This window comes from Ascaphus truei, unplaced genomic scaffold (genome assembly GCF_040206685.1).
Source record: "Ascaphus truei isolate aAscTru1 unplaced genomic scaffold, aAscTru1.hap1 HAP1_SCAFFOLD_282, whole genome shotgun sequence".
NCBI classification, from domain to species: Eukaryota; Metazoa; Chordata; class Amphibia; order Anura; family Ascaphidae; genus Ascaphus; species Ascaphus truei.
Genome location: NW_027455772.1, coordinates 193,396 through 209,381, shown reverse-complemented (window position 1 = coordinate 209,381; position 15,986 = coordinate 193,396). Strand labels below are relative to the sequence as shown.

General features: G+C 41.8%; 35 non-coding genes across 35 annotated transcripts; all 35 read right to left on the bottom strand.

The window, feature by feature from the left end:
• Window positions 1-93: 93 nt before the first annotated feature.
• On the bottom strand, window positions 94-212 carry LOC142481942 (5S ribosomal RNA). The gene has a single exon (XR_012796195.1). It is a non-coding gene; the product is annotated as a 5S ribosomal RNA (ribosomal RNA).
• Window positions 213-498: 286 nt separating this feature from the next.
• On the bottom strand, window positions 499-617 carry LOC142481940 (5S ribosomal RNA). Its single transcript, XR_012796193.1, has one exon. It is a non-coding gene; the product is annotated as a 5S ribosomal RNA (ribosomal RNA).
• Window positions 618-903: 286 nt separating this feature from the next.
• On the bottom strand, window positions 904-1,022 carry LOC142481939 (5S ribosomal RNA). The gene has a single exon (XR_012796192.1). It is a non-coding gene; the product is annotated as a 5S ribosomal RNA (ribosomal RNA).
• Window positions 1,023-1,308: 286 nt separating this feature from the next.
• Window positions 1,309-1,427, bottom strand: LOC142481938 (5S ribosomal RNA). Its single transcript, XR_012796191.1, has one exon. It is a non-coding gene; the product is annotated as a 5S ribosomal RNA (ribosomal RNA).
• A 286-nt stretch (window positions 1,428-1,713) lies between these two features.
• LOC142482554 (5S ribosomal RNA) lies at window positions 1,714-1,832 on the bottom strand. Its single transcript, XR_012796763.1, has one exon. It is a non-coding gene; the product is annotated as a 5S ribosomal RNA (ribosomal RNA).
• A 286-nt stretch (window positions 1,833-2,118) lies between these two features.
• LOC142481937 (5S ribosomal RNA) lies at window positions 2,119-2,237 on the bottom strand. Its single transcript, XR_012796190.1, has one exon. It is a non-coding gene; the product is annotated as a 5S ribosomal RNA (ribosomal RNA).
• Window positions 2,238-2,523: 286 nt separating this feature from the next.
• Window positions 2,524-2,642, bottom strand: LOC142481936 (5S ribosomal RNA). The gene has a single exon (XR_012796189.1). It is a non-coding gene; the product is annotated as a 5S ribosomal RNA (ribosomal RNA).
• A 676-nt stretch (window positions 2,643-3,318) lies between these two features.
• Window positions 3,319-3,437, bottom strand: LOC142482413 (5S ribosomal RNA). Its single transcript, XR_012796650.1, has one exon. It is a non-coding gene; the product is annotated as a 5S ribosomal RNA (ribosomal RNA).
• A 286-nt stretch (window positions 3,438-3,723) lies between these two features.
• On the bottom strand, window positions 3,724-3,842 carry LOC142482553 (5S ribosomal RNA). Its single transcript, XR_012796762.1, has one exon. It is a non-coding gene; the product is annotated as a 5S ribosomal RNA (ribosomal RNA).
• Window positions 3,843-4,128: 286 nt separating this feature from the next.
• On the bottom strand, window positions 4,129-4,247 carry LOC142481934 (5S ribosomal RNA). Its single transcript, XR_012796187.1, has one exon. It is a non-coding gene; the product is annotated as a 5S ribosomal RNA (ribosomal RNA).
• Window positions 4,248-4,533: 286 nt separating this feature from the next.
• Window positions 4,534-4,652, bottom strand: LOC142481933 (5S ribosomal RNA). The gene has a single exon (XR_012796186.1). It is a non-coding gene; the product is annotated as a 5S ribosomal RNA (ribosomal RNA).
• A 286-nt stretch (window positions 4,653-4,938) lies between these two features.
• On the bottom strand, window positions 4,939-5,057 carry LOC142482552 (5S ribosomal RNA). The gene has a single exon (XR_012796761.1). It is a non-coding gene; the product is annotated as a 5S ribosomal RNA (ribosomal RNA).
• Window positions 5,058-5,343: 286 nt separating this feature from the next.
• Window positions 5,344-5,462, bottom strand: LOC142481932 (5S ribosomal RNA). The gene has a single exon (XR_012796185.1). It is a non-coding gene; the product is annotated as a 5S ribosomal RNA (ribosomal RNA).
• Window positions 5,463-5,748: 286 nt separating this feature from the next.
• Window positions 5,749-5,867, bottom strand: LOC142481931 (5S ribosomal RNA). The gene has a single exon (XR_012796184.1). It is a non-coding gene; the product is annotated as a 5S ribosomal RNA (ribosomal RNA).
• Window positions 5,868-6,153: 286 nt separating this feature from the next.
• LOC142481930 (5S ribosomal RNA) lies at window positions 6,154-6,272 on the bottom strand. The gene has a single exon (XR_012796183.1). It is a non-coding gene; the product is annotated as a 5S ribosomal RNA (ribosomal RNA).
• A 286-nt stretch (window positions 6,273-6,558) lies between these two features.
• Window positions 6,559-6,677, bottom strand: LOC142481929 (5S ribosomal RNA). The gene has a single exon (XR_012796182.1). It is a non-coding gene; the product is annotated as a 5S ribosomal RNA (ribosomal RNA).
• A 286-nt stretch (window positions 6,678-6,963) lies between these two features.
• On the bottom strand, window positions 6,964-7,082 carry LOC142481928 (5S ribosomal RNA). The gene has a single exon (XR_012796181.1). It is a non-coding gene; the product is annotated as a 5S ribosomal RNA (ribosomal RNA).
• A 286-nt stretch (window positions 7,083-7,368) lies between these two features.
• Window positions 7,369-7,487, bottom strand: LOC142482551 (5S ribosomal RNA). Its single transcript, XR_012796760.1, has one exon. It is a non-coding gene; the product is annotated as a 5S ribosomal RNA (ribosomal RNA).
• A 286-nt stretch (window positions 7,488-7,773) lies between these two features.
• On the bottom strand, window positions 7,774-7,892 carry LOC142481927 (5S ribosomal RNA). Its single transcript, XR_012796180.1, has one exon. It is a non-coding gene; the product is annotated as a 5S ribosomal RNA (ribosomal RNA).
• A 286-nt stretch (window positions 7,893-8,178) lies between these two features.
• On the bottom strand, window positions 8,179-8,297 carry LOC142481926 (5S ribosomal RNA). Its single transcript, XR_012796179.1, has one exon. It is a non-coding gene; the product is annotated as a 5S ribosomal RNA (ribosomal RNA).
• A 676-nt stretch (window positions 8,298-8,973) lies between these two features.
• LOC142482412 (5S ribosomal RNA) lies at window positions 8,974-9,092 on the bottom strand. Its single transcript, XR_012796649.1, has one exon. It is a non-coding gene; the product is annotated as a 5S ribosomal RNA (ribosomal RNA).
• A 286-nt stretch (window positions 9,093-9,378) lies between these two features.
• Window positions 9,379-9,497, bottom strand: LOC142482548 (5S ribosomal RNA). Its single transcript, XR_012796758.1, has one exon. It is a non-coding gene; the product is annotated as a 5S ribosomal RNA (ribosomal RNA).
• Window positions 9,498-9,783: 286 nt separating this feature from the next.
• On the bottom strand, window positions 9,784-9,902 carry LOC142481925 (5S ribosomal RNA). Its single transcript, XR_012796178.1, has one exon. It is a non-coding gene; the product is annotated as a 5S ribosomal RNA (ribosomal RNA).
• A 286-nt stretch (window positions 9,903-10,188) lies between these two features.
• On the bottom strand, window positions 10,189-10,307 carry LOC142481923 (5S ribosomal RNA). Its single transcript, XR_012796176.1, has one exon. It is a non-coding gene; the product is annotated as a 5S ribosomal RNA (ribosomal RNA).
• A 286-nt stretch (window positions 10,308-10,593) lies between these two features.
• On the bottom strand, window positions 10,594-10,712 carry LOC142481922 (5S ribosomal RNA). Its single transcript, XR_012796175.1, has one exon. It is a non-coding gene; the product is annotated as a 5S ribosomal RNA (ribosomal RNA).
• Window positions 10,713-11,388: 676 nt separating this feature from the next.
• On the bottom strand, window positions 11,389-11,507 carry LOC142482411 (5S ribosomal RNA). Its single transcript, XR_012796648.1, has one exon. It is a non-coding gene; the product is annotated as a 5S ribosomal RNA (ribosomal RNA).
• Window positions 11,508-11,793: 286 nt separating this feature from the next.
• Window positions 11,794-11,912, bottom strand: LOC142482893 (5S ribosomal RNA). The gene has a single exon (XR_012797092.1). It is a non-coding gene; the product is annotated as a 5S ribosomal RNA (ribosomal RNA).
• A 286-nt stretch (window positions 11,913-12,198) lies between these two features.
• Window positions 12,199-12,317, bottom strand: LOC142481921 (5S ribosomal RNA). The gene has a single exon (XR_012796174.1). It is a non-coding gene; the product is annotated as a 5S ribosomal RNA (ribosomal RNA).
• A 676-nt stretch (window positions 12,318-12,993) lies between these two features.
• LOC142482410 (5S ribosomal RNA) lies at window positions 12,994-13,112 on the bottom strand. Its single transcript, XR_012796647.1, has one exon. It is a non-coding gene; the product is annotated as a 5S ribosomal RNA (ribosomal RNA).
• Window positions 13,113-13,398: 286 nt separating this feature from the next.
• On the bottom strand, window positions 13,399-13,517 carry LOC142482547 (5S ribosomal RNA). Its single transcript, XR_012796757.1, has one exon. It is a non-coding gene; the product is annotated as a 5S ribosomal RNA (ribosomal RNA).
• A 286-nt stretch (window positions 13,518-13,803) lies between these two features.
• LOC142481920 (5S ribosomal RNA) lies at window positions 13,804-13,922 on the bottom strand. The gene has a single exon (XR_012796173.1). It is a non-coding gene; the product is annotated as a 5S ribosomal RNA (ribosomal RNA).
• A 676-nt stretch (window positions 13,923-14,598) lies between these two features.
• Window positions 14,599-14,717, bottom strand: LOC142482732 (5S ribosomal RNA). Its single transcript, XR_012796936.1, has one exon. It is a non-coding gene; the product is annotated as a 5S ribosomal RNA (ribosomal RNA).
• A 286-nt stretch (window positions 14,718-15,003) lies between these two features.
• On the bottom strand, window positions 15,004-15,122 carry LOC142482546 (5S ribosomal RNA). The gene has a single exon (XR_012796756.1). It is a non-coding gene; the product is annotated as a 5S ribosomal RNA (ribosomal RNA).
• Window positions 15,123-15,408: 286 nt separating this feature from the next.
• On the bottom strand, window positions 15,409-15,527 carry LOC142481918 (5S ribosomal RNA). Its single transcript, XR_012796172.1, has one exon. It is a non-coding gene; the product is annotated as a 5S ribosomal RNA (ribosomal RNA).
• A 286-nt stretch (window positions 15,528-15,813) lies between these two features.
• On the bottom strand, window positions 15,814-15,932 carry LOC142482731 (5S ribosomal RNA). The gene has a single exon (XR_012796935.1). It is a non-coding gene; the product is annotated as a 5S ribosomal RNA (ribosomal RNA).
• Between the last annotated feature and the right edge of the window lie 54 nt (window positions 15,933-15,986).

The following is a 15,986-nucleotide window of genomic DNA, read 5'->3' as shown; positions in this document are numbered from 1 at the left end:
CCACTGCGGGAAAAAAGTAGCAAGAAATGAAACATTTTCATTTGCTGCGAGGAATGCCATGTATATTTTCATTAGGGAAGCGAAAAATAAAAACCCCTACAGCACCTGGTATTCCCAGGCAGTCTCCCAACCCAGTACTAATCAAGCCTCACCCTGCTTAGCTTCCGAGATCTGACGGGATCGGGCGCTGTCAAGGTAGTATGGCCGTAGGTGGAGATTGCTGTCTCATGATATCCTCTCATTCTTAAATCCATGAGCCTATATCTTGCTCCATGCATACACAGAGACTGAGAAAATGACAGGTGCACTCAAATGTACTATAGACGGAATTCTTGATGTCAGAATTCTATTTTGGAAGGTTGCATTGTGTTGAACTTTCAGAGGAAAAAACGATATATTTCTTTGCCACTGCGGGAAAAAAGTAGCAAGAAATGAAACATTTTCATTTGCTGCGAGGAATGCCATGTATATTTTCATTAGGGAAGCGAAAAATAAAAACCCCTACAGCACCTGGTATTCCCAGGCAGTCTCCCAACCCAGTACTAATCAAGCCTCACCCTGCTTAGCTTCCGAGATCTGACGGGATCGGGCGCTGTCAAGGTAGTATGGCCGTAGGTGGAGATTGCTGTCTCATGATATCCTCTCATTCTTAAATCCATGAGCCTATATCTTGCTCCATGCATACACAGAGACTGAGAAAATGACAGGTGCACTCAAATGTACTATAGACGGAATTCTTGATGTCAGAATTCTATTTTGGAAGGTTGCATTGTGTTGAACTTTCAGAGGAAAAAACGATAGATTTCTTTGCCACTGCGGGAAAAAAGTAGCAAGAAATGAAACATTTTCATTTGCTGCGAGGAATGCCATGTATATTTTCATTAGGGAAGCGAAAAATAAAAACCCCTACAGCACCTGGTATTCCCAGGCAGTCTCCCAACCCAGTACTAATCAAGCCTCACCCTGCTTAGCTTCCGAGATCTGACGGGATCGGGCGCTGTCAAGGTAGTATGGCCGTAGGTGGAGATTGCTGTCTCATGATATCCTCTCATTCTTAAATCCATGAGCCTATATCTTGCTCCATGCATACACAGAGACTGAGAAAATGACAGGTGCACTCAAATGTACTATAGACGGAATTCTTGATGTCAGAATTCTATTTTGGAAGGTTGCATTGTGTTGAACTTTCAGAGGAAAAAACGATATATTTCTTTGCCACTGCGGGAAAAAAGTAGCAAGAATTGAAACATTTTCATTTGCTGCGAGGAATGCCATGTATATTTTCATTAGGGAAGCGAAAAATAAAAACCCCTACAGCACCTGGTATTCCCAGGCAGTCTCCCAACCCAGTACTAATCAAGCCTCACCCTGCTTAGCTTCCGAGATCTGACGGGATCGGGCGCTGTCAAGGTAGTATGGCCGTAGGTGGAGATTGCTGTCTCATGATATCCTCTCATTCTTAAATCCATGAGCCTATATCTTGCTCCATGCATACACAGAGACTGAGAAAATGACAGGTGCACTCAAATGTACTATAGACGGAATTCTTGATGTCAGAATTCTATTTTGGAAGGTTGCATTGTGTTGAACTTTCTGAGGAAAAAACGATATATTTCTTTGCCACTGCGGGAAAAAAGTAGTAAAAAATGAAACATTTTCATTTGCTGCAAGGAATGCCATGTATATTTTCATTAGGGAAGCAAAAAATAAAAACACCCACAGCACCTGGTATTCCCAGGCAGTCTCCCAACCCAGTACTAATCAAGCCTCACCCTGCTTAGCTTCCGAGATCTGACGGGATCGGGCGCTTTCAAGGTAGTATGGCCGTAGGTGGAGATTGCTGTCTCATGATATCCTCTCATTCTTAAATCCATGAGCCTATATCTTGCTCCATGCATACACAGAGACTGAGAAAATGACAGGTGCACTCAAATGTACTATAGACGGAATTCTTGATGTCAGAATTCTATTTTGGAAGGTTGCATTGTGTTGAACTTTCAGAGGAAAAAACGATAGATTTCTTTGACACTGCGGGAAAAAAGTAGCAAGAAATGAAACATTTTCATTTGCTGCGAGGAATGCCATGTATATTTTCATTAGGGAAGCGAAAAATAAAAACCCCTACAGCACCTGGTATTCCCAGGCAGTCTCCCAACCCAGTACTAATCAAGCCTCACCCTGCTTAGCTTCCGAGATCTGACGGGATCGGGCGCTGTCAAGGTAGTATGGCCGTAGGTGGAGATTGCTGTCTCATGATATCCTCTCATTCTTAAATCCATGAGCCTATATCTTGCTCCATGCATACACAGAGACTGAGAAAATGACAGGTGCACTCAAATGTACTATAGACGGAATTCTTGATGTCAGAATTCTATTTTGGAAGGTTGCATTGTGTTGAACTTTCAGAGGAAAAAACGATATATTTCTTTGCCACTGCGGGAAAAAAGTAGCAAGAATTGAAACATTTTCATTTGCTGCGAGGAATGCCATGTATATTTTCATTAGGGAAGCGAAAAATAAAAACCCCTACAGCACCTGGTATTCCCAGGCAGTCTCCCAACCCAGTACTAATCAAGCCTCACCCTGCTTAGCTTCCGAGATCTGACGGGATCGGGCGCTGTCAAGGTAGTATGGCCGTAGGTGGAGATTGCTGTCTCATGATATCCTCTCATTCTTAAATCCATGAGCCTATATCTTGCTCCATGCATACACAGAGACTGAGAAAATGACAGGTGCACTCAAAAGTACTATAGACGGAATTCTTGATGTCAGAATTCTATTTTGGAAGGTTGCATTGTGTTGAACTTTCAGAGGAAAAAACGATAGATTTCTTTGCCACTGCGGGAAAAAAGTAGTAAAAAATTTCAGAGGTGCCTATATTCAACCTCCTCCTGTTTGGATTTGAACTCACTATCTCTTCCAAGTATCAGCTTGAACACTGCACACCCCAACTCTGTGAGCCACAAGCTCACCATATAACATGCTGAGTGTTCTGAGGCCTGTATGATATATTTCTAAATGACATGGGAGGCATAAGTGTATTATTGTGACCGTTAAAAAAATACATTCTTGAAGAATTACCTTAAATGGAGAAATTAAATCAGAGACTGAGAAAATGACAGGTGCACTCAAATATACTATAGACGGAATTCTTGATGTCAGAATTCTATTTTGGAAGGTTGCATTGTGTTGAACTTTCAGAGGAAAAAACAATATATTTCTTTGCCACTCCGGGAAAAAAGTAGCAAGAAATGAAACATTTTCATTTGCTGCGAGGAATGCCATGTATATTTTCATTAGGGAAGCGAAAAATAAAAACCCCTACAGCACCTGGTATTCCCAGGCAGTCTCCCAACCCAGGACTAATCAAGCCTCACCCTGCTTAGCTTCCGAGATCTGACGGGATCGGGCGCTTTCAAGGTAGTATGGCCGTAGGTGGAGATTGCTGTCTCATGATATCCTCTCATTCTTAAATCCATGAGCCTATATCTTGCTCCATGCATACACAGAGACTGAGAAAATGACAGGTGCACTCAAATGTACTATAGACGGAATTCTTGATGTCAGAATTCTATTTTGGAAGGTTGCATTGTGTTGAACTTTCTGAGGAAAAAACGATATATTTCTTTGCCACTGCGGGAAAAAAGTAGTAAAAAATGAAACATTTTCATTTGCTGCAAGGAATGCCATGTATATTTTCATTAGGGAAGCAAAAAATAAAAACACCCACAGCACCTGGTATTCCCAGGCAGTCTCCCAACCCAGTACTAATCAAGCCTCACCCTGCTTAGCTTCCGAGATCTGACGGGATCGGGCGCTTTCAAGGTAGTATGGCCGTAGGTGGAGATTGCTGTCTCATGATATCCTCTCATTCTTAAATCCATGAGCCTATATCTTGCTCCATGCATACACAGAGACTGAGAAAATGACAGGTGCACTCAAATGTACTATAGACGGAATTCTTGATGTCAGAATTCTATTTTGGAAGGTTGCATTGTGTTGAACTTTCAGAGGAAAAAACGATAGATTTCTTTGACACTGCGGGAAAAAAGTAGCAAGAAATGAAACATTTTCATTTGCTGCGAGGAATGCCATGTATATTTTCATTAGGGAAGCGAAAAATAAAAACCCCTACAGCACCTGGTATTCCCAGGCAGTCTCCCAACCCAGTACTAATCAAGCCTCACCCTGCTTAGCTTCCGAGATCTGACGGGATCGGGCGCTGTCAAGGTAGTATGGCCGTAGGTGGAGATTGCTGTCTCATGATATCCTCTCATTCTTAAATCCATGAGCCTATATCTTGCTCCATGCATACACAGAGACTGAGAAAATGACAGGTGCACTCAAATGTACTATAGACGGAATTCTTGATGTCAGAATTCTATTTTGGAAGGTTGCATTGTGTTGAACTTTCAGAGGAAAAAACGATATATTTCTTTGCCACTGCGGGAAAAAAGTAGCAAGAATTGAAACATTTTCATTTGCTGCGAGGAATGCCATGTATATTTTCATTAGGGAAGCGAAAAATAAAAACCCCTACAGCACCTGGTATTCCCAGGCAGTCTCCCAACCCAGTACTAATCAAGCCTCACCCTGCTTAGCTTCCGAGATCTGACGGGATCGGGCGCTGTCAAGGTAGTATGGCCGTAGGTGGAGATTGCTGTCTCATGATATCCTCTCATTCTTAAATCCATGAGCCTATATCTTGCTCCATGCATACACAGAGACTGAGAAAATGACAGGTGCACTCAAATGTACTATAGACGGAATTCTTGATGTCAGAATTCTATTTTGGAAGGTTGCATTGTGTTGAACTTTCTGAGGAAAAAACGATATATTTCTTTGCCACTGCGGGAAAAAAGTAGTAAAAAATGAAACATTTTCATTTGCTGCAAGGAATGCCATGTATATTTTCATTAGGGAAGCAAAAAATAAAAACACCCACAGCACCTGGTATTCCCAGGCAGTCTCCCAACCCAGTACTAATCAAGCCTCACCCTGCTTAGCTTCCGAGATCTGACGGGATCGGGCGCTTTCAAGGTAGTATGGCCGTAGGTGGAGATTGCTGTCTCATGATATCCTCTCATTCTTAAATCCATGAGCCTATATCTTGCTCCATGCATACACAGAGACTGAGAAAATGACAGGTGCACTCAAATGTACTATAGACGGAATTCTTGATGTCAGAATTCTATTTTGGAAGGTTGCATTGTGTTGAACTTTCAGAGGAAAAAACGATATATTTCTTTGCCACTGCGGGAAAAAAGTAGCAAGAAATGAAACATTTTCATTTGCTGCGAGGAATGCCATGTATATTTTCATTAGGGAAGCGAAAAATAAAAACCCCTACAGCACCTGGTATTCCCAGGCAGTCTCCCAACCCAGTACTAATCAAGCCTCACCCTGCTTAGCTTCCGAGATCTGACGGGATCGGGCGCTGTCAAGGTAGTATGGCCGTAGGTGGAGATTGCTGTCTCATGATATCCTCTCATTCTTAAATCCATGAGCCTATATCTTGCTCCATGCATACACAGAGACTGAGAAAATGACAGGTGCACTCAAATGTACTATAGACGGAATTCTTGATGTCAGAATTCTATTTTGGAAGGTTGCATTGTGTTGAACTTTCAGAGGAAAAAACGATAGATTTCTTTGCCACTGCGGGAAAAAAGTAGCAAGAAATGAAACATTTTCATTTGCTGCGAGGAATGCCATGTATATTTTCATTAGGGAAGCGAAAAATAAAAACCCCTACAGCACCTGGTATTCCCAGGCAGTCTCCCAACCCAGTACTAATCAAGCCTCACCCTGCTTAGCTTCCGAGATCTGACGGGATCGGGCGCTGTCAAGGTAGTATGGCCGTAGGTGGAGATTGCTGTCTCATGATATCCTCTCATTCTTAAATCCATGAGCCTATATCTTGCTCCATGCATACACAGAGACTGAGAAAATGACAGGTGCACTCAAATGTACTATAGACGGAATTCTTGATGTCAGAATTCTATTTTGGAAGGTTGCATTGTGTTGAACTTTCAGAGGAAAAAACGATATATTTCTTTGCCACTGCGGGAAAAAAGTAGCAAGAAATGAAACATTTTCATTTGCTGCGAGGAATGCCATGTATATTTTCATTAGGGAAGCGAAAAATAAAAACCCCTACAGCACCTGGTATTCCCAGGCAGTCTCCCAACCCAGTACTAATCAAGCCTCACCCTGCTTAGCTTCCGAGATCTGACGGGATCGGGCGCTGTCAAGGTAGTATGGCCGTAGGTGGAGATTGCTGTCTCATGATATCCTCTCATTCTTAAATCCATGAGCCTATATCTTGCTCCATGCATACACAGAGACTGAGAAAATGACAGGTGCACTCAAATGTACTATAGACGGAATTCTTGATGTCAGAATTCTATTTTGGAAGGTTGCATTGTGTTGAACTTTCAGAGGAAAAAACGATAGATTTCTTTGCCACTGCGGGAAAAAAGTAGCAAGAAATGAAACATTTTCATTTGCTGCGAGGAATGCCATGTATATTTTCATTAGGGAAGCGAAAAATAAAAACCCCTACAGCACCTGGTATTCCCAGGCAGTCTCCCAACCCAGTACTAATCAAGCCTCACCCTGCTTAGCTTCCGAGATCTGACGGGATCGGGCGCTGTCAAGGTAGTATGGCCGTAGGTGGAGATTGCTGTCTCATGATATCCTCTCATTCTTAAATCCATGAGCCTATATCTTGCTCCATGCATACACAGAGACTGAGAAAATGACAGGTGCACTCAAATGTACTATAGACGGAATTCTTGATGTCAGAATTCTATTTTGGAAGGTTGCATTGTGTTGAACTTTCAGAGGAAAAAACGATATATTTCTTTGCCACTGCGGGAAAAAAGTAGCAAGAATTGAAACATTTTCATTTGCTGCGAGGAATGCCATGTATATTTTCATTAGGGAAGCGAAAAATAAAAACCCCTACAGCACCTGGTATTCCCAGGCAGTCTCCCAACCCAGTACTAATCAAGCCTCACCCTGCTTAGCTTCCGAGATCTGACGGGATCGGGCGCTGTCAAGGTAGTATGGCCGTAGGTGGAGATTGCTGTCTCATGATATCCTCTCATTCTTAAATCCATGAGCCTATATCTTGCTCCATGCATACACAGAGACTGAGAAAATGACAGGTGCACTCAAATGTACTATAGACGGAATTCTTGATGTCAGAATTCTATTTTGGAAGGTTGCATTGTGTTGAACTTTCTGAGGAAAAAACGATATATTTCTTTGCCACTGCGGGAAAAAAGTAGTAAAAAATGAAACATTTTCATTTGCTGCAAGGAATGCCATGTATATTTTCATTAGGGAAGCAAAAAATAAAAACACCCACAGCACCTGGTATTCCCAGGCAGTCTCCCAACCCAGTACTAATCAAGCCTCACCCTGCTTAGCTTCCGAGATCTGACGGGATCGGGCGCTTTCAAGGTAGTATGGCCGTAGGTGGAGATTGCTGTCTCATGATATCCTCTCATTCTTAAATCCATGAGCCTATATCTTGCTCCATGCATACACAGAGACTGAGAAAATGACAGGTGCACTCAAATGTACTATAGACGGAATTCTTGATGTCAGAATTCTATTTTGGAAGGTTGCATTGTGTTGAACTTTCAGAGGAAAAAACGATAGATTTCTTTGACACTGCGGGAAAAAAGTAGCAAGAAATGAAACATTTTCATTTGCTGCGAGGAATGCCATGTATATTTTCATTAGGGAAGCGAAAAATAAAAACCCCTACAGCACCTGGTATTCCCAGGCAGTCTCCCAACCCAGTACTAATCAAGCCTCACCCTGCTTAGCTTCCGAGATCTGACGGGATCGGGCGCTGTCAAGGTAGTATGGCCGTAGGTGGAGATTGCTGTCTCATGATATCCTCTCATTCTTAAATCCATGAGCCTATATCTTGCTCCATGCATACACAGAGACTGAGAAAATGACAGGTGCACTCAAATGTACTATAGACGGAATTCTTGATGTCAGAATTCTATTTTGGAAGGTTGCATTGTGTTGAACTTTCAGAGGAAAAAACGATATATTTCTTTGCCACTGCGGGAAAAAAGTAGCAAGAATTGAAACATTTTCATTTGCTGCGAGGAATGCCATGTATATTTTCATTAGGGAAGCGAAAAATAAAAACCCCTACAGCACCTGGTATTCCCAGGCAGTCTCCCAACCCAGTACTAATCAAGCCTCACCCTGCTTAGCTTCCGAGATCTGACGGGATCGGGCGCTGTCAAGGTAGTATGGCCGTAGGTGGAGATTGCTGTCTCATGATATCCTCTCATTCTTAAATCCATGAGCCTATATCTTGCTCCATGCATACACAGAGACTGAGAAAATGACAGGTGCACTCAAAAGTACTATAGACGGAATTCTTGATGTCAGAATTCTATTTTGGAAGGTTGCATTGTGTTGAACTTTCAGAGGAAAAAACGATAGATTTCTTTGCCACTGCGGGAAAAAAGTAGTAAAAAATTTCAGAGGTGCCTATATTCAACCTCCTCCTGTTTGGATTTGAACTCACTATCTCTTCCAAGTATCAGCTTGAACACTGCACACCCCAACTCTGTGAGCCACAAGCTCACCATATAACATGCTGAGTGTTCTGAGGCCTGTATGATATATTTCTAAATGACATGGGAGGCATAAGTGTATTATTGTGACCGTTAAAAAAATACATTCTTGAAGAATTACCTTAAATGGAGAAATTAAATCAGAGACTGAGAAAATGACAGGTGCACTCAAATATACTATAGACGGAATTCTTGATGTCAGAATTCTATTTTGGAAGGTTGCATTGTGTTGAACTTTCAGAGGAAAAAACAATATATTTCTTTGCCACTCCGGGAAAAAAGTAGCAAGAAATGAAACATTTTCATTTGCTGCGAGGAATGCCATGTATATTTTCATTAGGGAAGCGAAAAATAAAAACCCCTACAGCACCTGGTATTCCCAGGCAGTCTCCCAACCCAGGACTAATCAAGCCTCACCCTGCTTAGCTTCCGAGATCTGACGGGATCGGGCGCTTTCAAGGTAGTATGGCCGTAGGTGGAGATTGCTGTCTCATGATATCCTCTCATTCTTAAATCCATGAGCCTATATCTTGCTCCATGCATACACAGAGACTGAGAAAATGACAGGTGCACTCAAATGTACTATAGACGGAATTCTTGATGTCAGAATTCTATTTTGGAAGGTTGCATTGTGTTGAACTTTCTGAGGAAAAAACGATATATTTCTTTGCCACTGCGGGAAAAAAGTAGTAAAAAATGAAACATTTTCATTTGCTGCAAGGAATGCCATGTATATTTTCATTAGGGAAGCAAAAAATAAAAACACCCACAGCACCTGGTATTCCCAGGCAGTCTCCCAACCCAGTACTAATCAAGCCTCACCCTGCTTAGCTTCCGAGATCTGACGGGATCGGGCGCTTTCAAGGTAGTATGGCCGTAGGTGGAGATTGCTGTCTCATGATATCCTCTCATTCTTAAATCCATGAGCCTATATCTTGCTCCATGCATACACAGAGACTGAGAAAATGACAGGTGCACTCAAATGTACTATAGACGGAATTCTTGATGTCAGAATTCTATTTTGGAAGGTTGCATTGTGTTGAACTTTCAGAGGAAAAAACGATATATTTCTTTGACACTGCGGGAAAAAAGTAGCAAGAAATGAAACATTTTCATTTGCTGCGAGGAATGCCATGTATATTTTCATTAGGGAAGCGAAAAATAAAAACCCCTACAGCACCTGGTATTCCCAGGCAGTCTCCCAACCCAGTACTAATCAAGCCTCACCCTGCTTAGCTTCCGAGATCTGACGGGATCGGGCGCTGTCAAGGTAGTATGGCCGTAGGTGGAGATTGCTGTCTCATGATATCCTCTCATTCTTAAATCCATGAGCCTATATCTTGCTCCATGCATACACAGAGACTGAGAAAATGACAGGTGCACTCAAATGTACTATAGACGGAATTCTTGATGTCAGAATTCTATTTTGGAAGGTTGCATTGTGTTGAACTTTCAGAGGAAAAAACGATATATTTCTTTGACACTGCGGGAAAAAAGTAGCAAGAAATGAAACATTTTCATTTGCTGCGAGGAATGCCATGTATATTTTCATTAGGGAAGCGAAAAATAAAAACCCCTACAGCACCTGGTATTCCCAGGCAGTCTCCCAACCCAGTACTAATCAAGCCTCACCCTGCTTAGCTTCCGAGATCTGACGGGATCGGGCGCTGTCAAGGTAGTATGGCCGTAGGTGGAGATTGCTGTCTCATGATATCCTCTCATTCTTAAATCCATGAGCCTATATCTTGCTCCATGCATACACAGAGACTGAGAAAATGACAGGTGCACTCAAATGTACTATAGACGGAATTCTTGATGTCAGAATTCTATTTTGGAAGGTTGCATTGTGTTGAACTTTCAGAGGAAAAAACGATATATTTCTTTGCCACTGCGGGAAAAAAGTAGCAAGAATTGAAACATTTTCATTTGCTGCGAGGAATGCCATGTATATTTTCATTAGGGAAGCGAAAAATAAAAACCCCTACAGCACCTGGTATTCCCAGGCAGTCTCCCAACCCAGTACTAATCAAGCCTCACCCTGCTTAGCTTCCGAGATCTGACGGGATCGGGCGCTGTCAAGGTAGTATGGCCGTAGGTGGAGATTGCTGTCTCATGATATCCTCTCATTCTTAAATCCATGAGCCTATATCTTGCTCCATGCATACACAGAGACTGAGAAAATGACAGGTGCACTCAAATGTACTATAGACGGAATTCTTGATGTCAGAATTCTATTTTGGAAGGTTGCATTGTGTTGAACTTTCAGAGGAAAAAACGATAGATTTCTTTGCCACTGCGGGAAAAAAGTAGTAAAAAATTTCAGAGGTGCCTATATTCAACCTCCTCCTGTTTGGATTTGAACTCACTATCTCTTCCAAGTATCAGCTTGAACACTGCACACCCCAACTCTGTGAGCCACAAGCTCACCATATAACATGCTGAGTGTTCTGAGGCCTGTATGATATATTTCTAAATGACATGGGAGGCATAAGTGTATTATTGTGACCGTTAAAAAAATACATTCTTGAAGAATTACCTTAAATGGAGAAATTAAATCAGAGACTGAGAAAATGACAGGTGCACTCAAATATACTATAGACGGAATTCTTGATGTCAGAATTCTATTTTGGAAGGTTGCATTGTGTTGAACTTTCAGAGGAAAAAACAATATATTTCTTTGCCACTCCGGGAAAAAAGTAGCAAGAAATGAAACATTTTCATTTGCTGCGAGGAATGCCATGTATATTTTCATTAGGGAAGCGAAAAATAAAAACCCCTACAGCACCTGGTATTCCCAGGCAGTCTCCCAACCCAGGACTAATCAAGCCTCACCCTGCTTAGCTTCCGAGATCTGACGGGATCGGGCGCTTTCAAGGTAGTATGGCCGTAGGTGGAGATTGCTGTCTCATGATATCCTCTCATTCTTAAATCCATGAGCCTATATCTTGCTCCATGCATACACAGAGACTGAGAAAATGACAGGTGCACTCAAATGTACTATAGACGGAATTCTTGATGTCAGAATTCTATTTTGGAAGGTTGCATTGTGTTGAACTTTCTGAGGAAAAAACGATATATTTCTTTGCCACTGCGGGAAAAAAGTAGTAAAAAATGAAACATTTTCATTTGCTGCAAGGAATGCCATGTATATTTTCATTAGGGAAGCAAAAAATAAAAACACCCACAGCACCTGGTATTCCCAGGCAGTCTCCCAACCCAGTACTAATCAAGCCTCACCCTGCTTAGCTTCCGAGATCTGACGGGATCGGGCGCTGTCAAGGTAGTATGGCCGTAGGTGGAGATTGCTGTCTCATGATATCCTCTCATTCTTAAATCCATGAGCCTATATCTTGCTCCATGCATACACAGAGACTGAGAAAATGACAGGTGCACTCAAATGTACTATAGACGGAATTCTTGATGTCAGAATTCTATTTTGGAAGGTTGCATTGTGTTGAACTTTCAGAGGAAAAAACGATATATTTCTTTGCCACTGCGGGAAAAAAGTAGCAAGAATTGAAACATTTTCATTTGCTGCGAGGAATGCCATGTATATTTTCATTAGGGAAGCGAAAAATAAAAACCCCTACAGCACCTGGTATTCCCAGGCAGTCTCCCAACCCAGTACTAATCAAGCCTCACCCTGCTTAGCTTCCGAGATCTGACGGGATCGGGCGCTGTCAAGGTAGTATGGCCGTAGGTGGAGATTGCTGTCTCATGATATCCTCTCATTCTTAAATCCATGAGCCTATATCTTGCTCCATGCATACACAGAGACTGAGAAAATGACAGGTGCACTCAAATGTACTATAGACGGAATTCTTGATGTCAGAATTCTATTTTGGAAGGTTGCATTGTGTTGAACTTTCAGAGGAAAAAACGATAGATTTCTTTGCCACTGCGGGAAAAAAGTAGTAAAAAATTTCAGAGGTGCCTATATTCAACCTCCTCCTGTTTGGATTTGAACTCACTATCTCTTCCAAGTATCAGCTTGAACACTGCACACCCCAACTCTGTGAGCCACAAGCTCACCATATAACATGCTGAGTGTTCTGAGGCCTGTATGATATATTTCTAAATGACATGGGAGGCATAAGTGTATTATTGTGACCGTTAAAAAAATACATTCTTGAAGAATTACCTTAAATGGAGAAATTAAATCAGAGACTGAGAAAATGACAGGTGCACTCAAATATACTATAGACGGAATTCTTGATGTCAGAATTCTATTTTGGAAGGTTGCATTGTGTTGAACTTTCAGAGGAAAAAACAATATATTTCTTTGCCACTCCGGGAAAAAAGTAGCAAGAAATGAAACATTTTCATTTGCTGCGAGGAATGCCATGTATATTTTCATTAGGGAAGCGAAAAATAAAAACCCCTACAGCACCTGGTATTCCCAGGCAGTCTCCCAACCCAGGACTAATCAAGCCTCACCCTGCTTAGCTTCCGAGATCTGACGGGATCGGGCGCTTTCAAGGTAGTATGGCCGTAGGTGGAGATTGCTGTCTCATGATATCCTCTCATTCTTAAATCCATGAGCCTATATCTTGCTCCATGCATACACAGAGACTGAGAAAATGACAGGTGCACTCAAATGTACTATAGACGGAATTCTTGATGTCAGAATTCTATTTTGGAAGGTTGCATTGTGTTGAACTTTCTGAGGAAAAAACGATATATTTCTTTGCCACTGCGGGAAAAAAGTAGTAAAAAATGAAACATTTTCATTTGCTGCAAGGAATGCCATGTATATTTTCATTAGGGAAGCAAAAAATAAAAACACCCACAGCACCTGGTATTCCCAGGCAGTCTCCCAACCCAGTACTAATCAAGCCTCACCCTGCTTAGCTTCCGAGATCTGACGGGATCGGGCGCTTTCAAGGTAGTATGGCCGTAGGTGGAGATTGCTGTCTCATGATATCCTCTCATTCTTAAATCCATGAGCCTATATCTTGCTCCATGCATACACAGAGACTGAGAAAATGACAGGTGCACTCAAATGTACTATAGACGGAATTCTTGATGTCAGAATTCTATTTTGGAAGGTTGCATTGTGTTGAACTTTCAGAGGAAAAAACGATATATTTCTTTGACACTGCGGGAAAAAAGTAGCAAGAAATGAAACATTTTCATTTGCTGCGAGGAATGCCATGTATATTTTCATTAGGGAAGCGAAAAATAAAAACCCCTACAGCACCTGGTATTCCCAGGCAGTCTCCCAACCCAGTACTAATCAAGCCTCACCCTGCTTAGCTTCCGAGATCTGACGGGATCGGGCGCTGTCAAGGTAGTATGGCCGTAGGTGGAGATTGCTGTCTCATGATATCCTCTCATTCTTAAATCCATGAGCCTATATCTTGCTCCATGCATACACAGAGACTGAGAAAATGACAGGTGCACTCAAATGTACTATAGACGGAATTCTTGATGTCAGAATTCTATTTTGGAAGGTTGTATTGTGTTGAACTTTCAAAGGAAAAAACGATAGATTTCTTTGCCACTGCGGGAAAAAAGTAGTAAAAAATTTCAGAGGTGCCTATATTCAACCTCCTCCTGTTTGGATTTGAACTCACTATCTCTTCCAAGTATCAGCTTGAACACTGCACACCCCAACTCTGTGAGCCACAAGCTCACCATATAACATGCTGAGTGTTCTGAGGCCTGTATGATATATTTCTAAATGACATGGGAGGCATAAGTGTATTATTGTGACCGTTAAAAAAATACATTCTTGAAGAATTACCTTAAATGGAGAAATTAAATCAGAGACTGAGAAAATGACAGGTGCACTCAAATATACTATAGACGGAATTCTTGATGTCAGAATTCTATTTTGGAAGGTTGCATTGTGTTGAACTTTCAGAGGAAAAAACAATATATTTCTTTGCCACTCCGGGAAAAAAGTAGCAAGAAATGAAACATTTTCATTTGCTGCGAGGAATGCCATGTATATTTTCATTAGGGAAGCGAAAAATAAAAACCCCTACAGCACCTGGTATTCCCAGGCAGTCTCCCAACCCAGTACTAATCAAGCCTCACCCTGCTTAGCTTCCGAGATCTGACGGGATCGGGCGCTTTCAAGGTAGTATGGCCGTAGGTGGAGATTGCTGTCTCATGATATCCTCTCATTCTTAAATCCATGAGCCTATATCTTGCTCCATGCATACACAGAGACTGAGAAAATGACAGGTGCACTCAAATGTACTATAGACGGAATTCTTGATGTCAGAATTCTATTTTGGAAGGTTGCATTGTGTTGAACTTTCTGAGGAAAAAACGATATATTTCTTTGCCACTGCGGGAAAAAAGTAGTAAAAAATGAAACATTTTCATTTGCTGCAAGGAATGCCATGTATATTTTCATTAGGGAAGCAAAAAATAAAAACACCCACAGCACCTGGTATTCCCAGGCAGTCTCCCAACCCAGTACTAATCAAGCCTCACCCTGCTTAGCTTCCGAGATCTGACGGGATCGGGCGCTTTCAAGGTAGTATGGCCGTAGGTGGAGATTGCTGTCTCATGATATCCTCTCATTCTTAAATCCATGAGCCTATATCTTGCTCCATGCATACACAGAGACTGAGAAAATGACAGGTGCACTCAAATGTACTATAGACGGAATTCTTGATGTCAGAATTCTATTTTGGAAGGTTGCATTGTGTTGAACTTTCAGAGGAAAAAACGATAGATTTCTTTGCCACTGCGGGAAAAAAGTAGCAAGAAATGAAACATTTTCATTTGCTGCGAGGAATGCCATGTATATTTTCATTAGGGAAGCGAAATATAAAAACCCCTACAGCACCTGGTATTCCCAGGCAGTCTCCCAACCCAGTACTAATCAAGCCTCACCCTGCTTAGCTTCCGAGATCTGACGGGATCGGGCGCTGTCAAGGTAGTATGGCCGTAGGTGGAGATTGCTGTCTCATGATATCCTCTCATTCTTAAATCCATGAGCCTATATCTTGCTCCATGCATACACAGAGACTGAGAAAATGACAGGTGCACTCAAATGTACTATAGACGGAATTCTTGATGTCAGAATTCTATTTTGGAAGGTTGCATTGTGTTGAACTTTCAGAGGAAAAAACGATAGATTTCTTTGCCACTGCGGGAAAAAAGTAGCAAGAAATGAAACATTTTCATTTGCTGCGAGGAATGCCATGTATATTTTCATTAGGGAAGCGAAAAATAAAAACCCCTACAGCACCTGGTATTCCCAGGCAGTCTCCCAACCCAGTACTAATCAAGCCTCACCCTGCTTAGCTTCCGAGATCTGACGGGATCGGGCGCTTTCAAGGTAGTATGGCCGTAGGTGGAGATTGCTGTCTCATGATATCCTCTCATTCTTAAATCCATGAGCCTATATCT